Here is a 7,814-nt window from a genome sequence, read left to right on the forward strand (position 1 = left end):
TTGAGATATGATGAAAAATATACATTCAGCGCCTCTCCTATCCTCGGACTCCGTTGACGACGTCCTCCTACTGTTCTTGGCAGGCCCAAATCATATCCTAGATATTCTTTTATTCTTGAAATGACAAGAGAAAGCTTCCGGGTTTTAAATGACCCTGCCAGCTAAAGACTTTTAATGTCCCCTCTTTGCTCTGAGTAGCTCTCTCTTTTGGCCCTTCCTTGCTAGCTTTTAATTTTCAAGTGCCCTAACTCAGCTTTCGTATTACATGTTTACATGCACCACCTTCTCCATCTTGACAAGAAATTCAACTTTTTGAGTAAAAATGGCTCCCTGTCTCAACCTCATATTCCCTGCATGACGCACACACACTTATCAAGGACATGCATGAGCGCTTACCTGAACAAGCTCCATATTTCAGGTTTGCAAAACCCTGCGTTTACTTTCCCATCTGGTGCATCTTAACTCTTGCTGATCGCATCATACTGGCCTTTCTCCCAGCGATACCACATGCTCTGCGATATATATATATATTCCTATCCATCACTAAATAAACATACCGAATTGTGGTCCCTATCACCAAAGTGCTCAATTATCTCCAAATCGAACAGTTGACTTGCTTCATTACGCAGTACCAAATCCAATATGTTTTTGAATCTTGTTGACCTGTCTCCATGCTGCGTCACGAAACCCTCCTGCCCACATTGGACAAAGACTGACCAATCAGAGCTCCTCAAACAACAACATTTCCAATCAATATTTGGAAAGTTAAACTTCCCCACTACAACTACCTTGTTACTTCCGTTCCTATCCAGAATCATCTTTGCAATCTTTTCCTCCATATCTCTAGAACATTTTGGTGGTGACCTCCACTTGCCTGATTTTAATCTCAGCCCATTCTAGTTCAGCAGATTGTGTCGGGTCCTCACCAAATATCCTTTCTGCTACCATAGCACTGTCTTTGACTAAAAATGCCACATCTCCCCCTCTTTAACGACTTCCGTGTTCTTACTGAAAAATCGAAACTGAGGTGCAAGGAACAACCATTCATTTCAGTGCTCCATTCATGTCTCTGAAATGGCCACAATATTGAAGTCCCAGTTAAAAACCCATAACACCTGCTTTATCCCAGATGCTCCTAGCGGTGAAGTAGACAGACTTCAAACTACCTTCATCCTTGCCAGCATTCACTCGCAAACCCGAAAACCTATTTATGTCCTAACCGCTCGAAACTTCCAGCAAACCGCAGCTAAAATTCGGGTTCGCAATCCGCTGCTGAATTCGTTTAAACCCTCCTGAAGAGCTTTAGAAAATTATCCACTCAGGATATTGGTACCCTTCCAGGTCAGGTGTAGACCATCTTGTTTGTAGAGGTCCAACCGACTCCAGAATGAGCCCCAACTATCCAGATATCCAAATCCCTATCACCTGCACTATTACAACCACGTGTTCATCTGCTCTCTCACTATTCTTTCCCTCACTATAAAATGGCATGTGTAACCAATCAGAGAGAACAACTCTGTTTGATCTAGATCTAAAATGTCACCCTGGATCCCTGAATTTCTGCCATACATCCACATCAATTTTATTACATAAGTTGTTAGTGCATATGTGAAACATGACCTCGGGCTGCTCCCCCTCCCCTTAAGGATCCTGAAAACACGCTGCGAGACATCACAAACCTTGGTAACTTGGAGGTATCACATCAATCATGAGCCTGCCCTGTACCCACAGAAACTGCAATCTGTCCCCCTCACCATGTGGTCCCCAATAACTATTGCTCTCCTCCCCTCTCCCCTACCCTTCTGATCACAGGGACAAACACTGTGCCAGAGATCTGTACCCCATGGCTTACGCCTCGTAGGACATCCCCCCAAAAAGTAACAAATTCGGTATGCTTGTTACAGATGGGCACAGCCAAAGTGGATGCCTGCACTGGCTGCCTGTTCTATTTTCGTCTCCCGACTGTATGCCACCGACCTTTTTCTTGTACCTGAAGTGTAACTGCCTCCATATAACTCCTCTCAATTCACCTCAGACTACCCAAAGATCCAATGTTCAGCTCCAGTTCCCTAAAGCTGTTGCCAAGGAGATGGAGTTGGGTGCAATTCCCGTAGAATCAAATGTCAGGGACATTACAGTAAACTCTAAGCTCTCACATTCTACAGGAAGAACATTCAAATGGCCGACCATCCATTTCTAATGTTCTGAGTTCACACACACACACAAACACATACGCATGTGTGTGTGTGTGTGTGGGCGTCTGAATTTAGAATATTTCGAATTGGTTGGTCGGCCATTTGTTTGTTCTAGGAGAAAGTGAGGACAACAGATGCTGGAGATCAGAGCTGAAAATGTGTTGCTGGAAAAGCGCAGCAGGTCAGGCAGCATCCAAGGAACAGGAGAATCGACGTTTCGGGCATAAGCCCTTCTTCAGGAATGAGGAAGGTGTGTCCAGCAGGCTAAGATAAAAGGTAGGGAGGAGGGACTTGGGTAAGGAGCGTTGGAAATGCGATTGGTGGAGGGAGGTCAAGGTGAGGGTGATAGGCAGGAGTGCGGTGGGGGCGAAGAGGTCAGGAAGAATATTGCTGGTTAGGGAGGCGGTGCTGAGTTCGAGGGATTTGACTGAGACAAGGTGGGGGAGGGGAAATGAGTAAACTGGAGAAATCTGAGTTCATCCCTTGTTTCTGGAGGATTCCCAGGCAGAAGATGAGGCGCTCTTCCTCCAACCGTCGTGTTGCCATGGTCTGGCGATGGAGGAGTTCAATGACCTGCATGTCCTTGGTGGAGTGGGAGGGGGAGTTAACGTGTTGGGCTACGGGTGGTTGGGTTGGTTGTTCCAGGTGTTCTCTGAAACGTTCTGTAAGTAGGCGGCCGGTCTCCCCAATATAGAGGAGGTCACATCGGGTGTAGCGGATGCAATAGATGATGTGTGTGGAGGTGCAGGTGAATTTGGGGTGGATATGGAAGTGTCCCTTGGGGCCTTGGAGGGAAGTAAGGGGGGGAGATGTGGGCGCAAGTTTTGCATTTCTTGTGGTTGCAGGGGAAGGTGCCGGGAGTGGAGGTTGGGTTGGTGTGGGTTGTGGACCTGACGAGGGAGTCACGGAGGGAGTGGTCTTTTCGGATCGCTGATAGGGGAGGGGAGGGAAATATATCCCTGATGGTGGGGTCCGTTTGGAGGTGGCGGAAATGACGACGGATGAAACGTTGAACATGGAGGTTGGTGGGGTGGTAGGTGAGGACCAGTGGGGTTCTGTCCTGGTGGCGGTTGGAGGGGCGGGGCTCAAGGGCGGAGGAGCGGGAAGTGGAAGAGATGCGGTGGAGGGCATCGTCGACTACGTCTGGCTGGAAATTGCGGTCCTGGAAGAAGAAGGCCATCTGGGTTGTATGGTTTTGGAACTGGTCCTCCTGGGAGCAGATGCGCCGGAGACGAAGGAATTGGGAATATGGGATGGGGTTTTTACAGGGGGCAGGGTGGGAGTCGGTCGGTTTAGAGTAAATGTCCGTGTCGATTCGGTCACCCGAGATAGAAATGGAAAGGTCTAGGAAGGGGAGGGAGGAGTCTGAGACGGTCCAGGTGAATTTGAGATCGGGGTGGAAGGTGTTGGTCAAGTGGAAGAACTGCTCAACCTCCTCGTGGGAGCACGAGGCAGCGCCGATATAAAGTGGATGAACTGTTCAACCTCCTTGTTAAAGTGGTTGAACTGTTCAACCTCCTCGTCGAATGTTCTTCCCGTCGAATGTGCGAGCTATATGTATATACATATGTGTATGTACACATATGTATAAAAGTGTGTGGGCTTGCATGTATGTGTTTGTATGCATATATATTTAAAAGTTGCAAAAGAACATTGAGTAAAACAGCATTTATTCAAAAAAATATCTGATTTTGTGGAGTGTTCTGTCCTTGGGAAATACCTCAGTTACTTAAGACCAGCTATAAAGACTCCCTGAGTGAATATCCATCACTCACGTGAGATACAGAGGTGATTTTTGAAGTCGATGACGTTTGACATGTCGCTGAGCCTGCGCTGTGTTAAATTCTGGAAAGGACGTTTAGCTCGTATCATATTACTAATTTTGCTGCAAACTCGCACAGTCCATTAAAGCAATCCAAAATTTATTAGGTTTATCTCATTGGACATTTTGCCTGTTATCAGAAAAACTGGAATAGAAATGACAAAGCTGTTTTTAAGTACTGCTATGAAGATTACAGAATTCAAACAGGAATTATTTTCGTGTCTTGTCACTAGATATGGTTGCGGGAGATGAGTGAGCATCAAATGAACTCACTCCCTTCTCTGTGATTGCAGCCAAATTTTCTAATGCAACAGATGAAAGAACAAAGGTGCAACACATCGGCAGGTCAGTTCCAACTCACGATAGTGTAGTTTCACTTTGATTCTCGCCATCTCCGAAAGTATTAGCTGAATGGGTAGATCAGGATCCTGAAGGTATGCTGAGACATTGCGCGAATTATTCCCACACTGATGGCATCACTTTATATCATAAATCAGTTATGCAACAGACTGTGCTAACCGGCTTCCCTTTAATGCTAAGCTATCACAAACAGCTCAGTTCTTTTACAATTTATAGAAGTTCACGTAGAACAAGCTGCTAAAGCTTTCCTCACAATCAGCTCATTCTACACTTAGTCGTGCTCAGTTGCAGGTGTTATGAGGCTTCTTTCCAATTAACGTTAAGCAATTAGAGAGTGTGACGTAACGTGTACCCATTCTGGCCGCCCAGACTCCAAATCACGGTGAAATTCACTCCTTGTGTGTCTGCACGCATCTTTACAAATATTTTAGAATCAGCTTCTGAATAATTTTTCCTGAGAAAAAGTAAGCATTTTCGAATTCAATAGCTGTAGAAAGAAAAAGAATGCGAGCTCCAAACTTCTCTTGATCATTCATCGCTGGTTTTCAAGTTCTGTACTCTAGATATAGATCCATCCGAATGAGGGAATTTCCCTCCTGTTTACTCTCACCAAATTCACATCGCCTCGAAACCTTCTATACGGACACAACTCAGTTTACCTGGTGTCACGCCACATGATCTATTCGTCTTTTCCACCATCCCATGATACCCCGCTTTGTCTTTTCAAATGGCATTATCCCCCACTACATCGTTGGCTTCCTTTCCATTTTTCTGTTTCCAAGTAAACGCTGTCCATTCTTCCTGACGTCTTTTCATTCCAGTCATCGCCATCCATCTCTTTTATCATCTCTTTATGTCCCAGTATAGTCCATGTTGAGAAAGGATGCTGGGGCCAAAACAACACATGAAAACCCGCTGTAATGCTGTATACTACAATTACCAATGTAGGGAAAATGGGAGCTAGTTCAGTCAAAAGTGAATCCGTTGGTTGTTGCACAATGGATCAATCACTGATTGGGTCGTGACTGTTTTTCCTCACTTTTCTCGCCTGTCTGAACATGTGCTAAAGCAACACAATAAGGGAATCATGGAATGCCTACAGTTCAGAAATTACCTATTCGATACAACAAATGCACACCAATCCTCCTGGGATTAACCCTCACAGAACAATTCCTTACCCTTTTTCTCTTCATTTGCTCCTGAATAAGGCAACTTACTGACAGTCGACCCAGTTGTCGGCAAATCATATCTCTGGCGCTGTGAGGCAGCAGTGATAACCAGTGAGCCACCTTGCGGCCCTGCACAATTATGCAAGGCACATTCGGACGCGTTTGAAATGTCAAAGACGCTCGACTTGTGTTGTTGCCCTTATCAGGAACAATAAATCCAGATTCCCTGACCAAGAAATTAACCCAAACCACAGCGGTGAAAGCGCTTTATGGTAACCACTGGTCGACCAGGAAGGACGGCATGTGCAATTGCGTCTTCTCTTAACAGCATAGGTTTCTTTTCCTGCGATGAGAAATTCCTTCCAAAAAAGAGTGTTTGTGACACCGTGCTTTTAGAACACAGAATAATACATTATGTCAGTGCCAGTCATCAAACATCCAAATATTCTCGTTTCCAATTTCCACTCATAGGCCCACAGCCTGACGTCTGAAGTGTTCATCTGAATGAGACTTTCACTGCAAAGTTTTAATTTCCAATGAACCAGTGAATGAGTCTGAAGTCAGATACCGTCAAATTTGTTCATGAACTGCGGGAGAACTGAACCTCATTATGACCCATAGAGGGAACTAGACAGACACATCTTTTGAAAGTGACAAAGGCCTCAGGAGAGCCCAACTTCCGTAAAATGAGGAATTGACCCGTTTGGCACTTCTTTCTTCATGACTCGCTTTAAAATCGATTCTGTTTACGTAAGCAGAGGGGTAAACAGGCGGGATTCTATCCCTCAAGGACTGTCCCAATCGGAAATAATTGGTACCTGCTAAACGTTGACTTCTCCAAATCTGAGGCAGCCTGGCGAGCTGTGGTCTTCCAACTTCCTGCCTGTTTAAATGGATTCCAGCAGATTCCGTCTCTACATAAGGAACAGAAGCATTCAATCGCATCCCTGTACGTTTTCGTCCCCCATTGTTTCACCGTTACTTTTCTGCTTTTCATGAATCACGTTGTTCTTCCTGCCAAACGAAGGTATTCTTCGCATCAGAAGCTTGTCATCCTCATGTTCCTCGAAGGGAAAACACGTATGTGGACTTCCAAACTGAAACAATTGGGGCCTGGGGCGGGGGCGGGGAGGTTGGCGGGGGGGGGGGGGGGGGGGAGTTCTGTCTATAAAATGACTTCCAGATATTCCTTCAAAAATAATTCCTAACAACATGGAGTACGCACCTTCGGCTGCTTGCTGCAATAGTTTCAAGGAAATTCAGCAAGGCTGTAGTGTGAATCGAGGTTTCAACCCCGGGCTCGAACCACTGAGCTATGGCAGCACTAACATATGAAGCGTTTTGAGACTGACAAAAGATGATGACCTCTAGCAGAAAAACTTCGGTCATCTCAGTTTTGTGATACAAGCTTCGTTTTGTGTGACAAAATACGACTTGAAACCCACTTCTTTGATCACTTGTTTGATATAACACTTTGTCAGCTTCCCAATATCTCATAATGTGACAGGGATCAACATTTGTTTAAACTCACACAAAGTAAAAGCTTTGAAGCTTCTTTTATATAAAAGGCACGATGTAGTATTGATACCAGTTCATTACCCTTGATTTCAGCATGTATTGCAGTTTTTCTTAATCACTTGGTGAGTAATTCCTTTCCTTTTGCCTGGTGCGATTTACGTTGCCACAGGAATTCGTAATTTATGGCCTTGGTAGGTGGCTTTTAGGCACCAAACTTGAAACGGTTCAAATCGAACATGCTCCGGAGGTTGAAATTCGAGGGAATGCAGAATATCTGAGAGTGCACTTTAAAACATAATCTTGGGTGTCGTGTCCGCTGGCTGGGTTGGAATACTATTGACCAGCTCTATTTGCTCTTGAGTGGGCTGGAGGACATGACAGTGATAGTTAGAGGGAAGACAGTCAAGAGATTTGTAGAAAATCATGAAAAATTTGAAATTTCGCCACCCGGTACTGGGTGAGCAACCCTTGTTGTGAGTACTCCCACATGCTGGAGAGGTATTGACAGACCTCAGGATTACATCATTGAGTGAATAACCTGCAACTCCTTCCCTTCCACCATGTGGGAGCCCTTGTGGAAAGATAATACTGCGAAGGCCGCAGTGCACGTTTGGGAAAATGGGCGTTCGTAAAAATGCCATTCAGATAATGCACAATGAAACTGTGAACAGAACGCAAGTACACCTTTGAATAGAAGCAGTGGGAGTTAGACCATAGAACATAGAACATAGAACATTACAGCGCAGAACA

The sequence above is a fragment of the Chiloscyllium plagiosum genome, unplaced genomic scaffold (assembly GCF_037043375.1).
Source record: "Chiloscyllium plagiosum isolate Xiang-an unplaced genomic scaffold, Cpla_swu_hap1 HiC_scaffold_29, whole genome shotgun sequence".
In the NCBI taxonomy this organism is placed as follows: Eukaryota; Metazoa; Chordata; class Chondrichthyes; order Orectolobiformes; family Hemiscylliidae; genus Chiloscyllium; species Chiloscyllium plagiosum.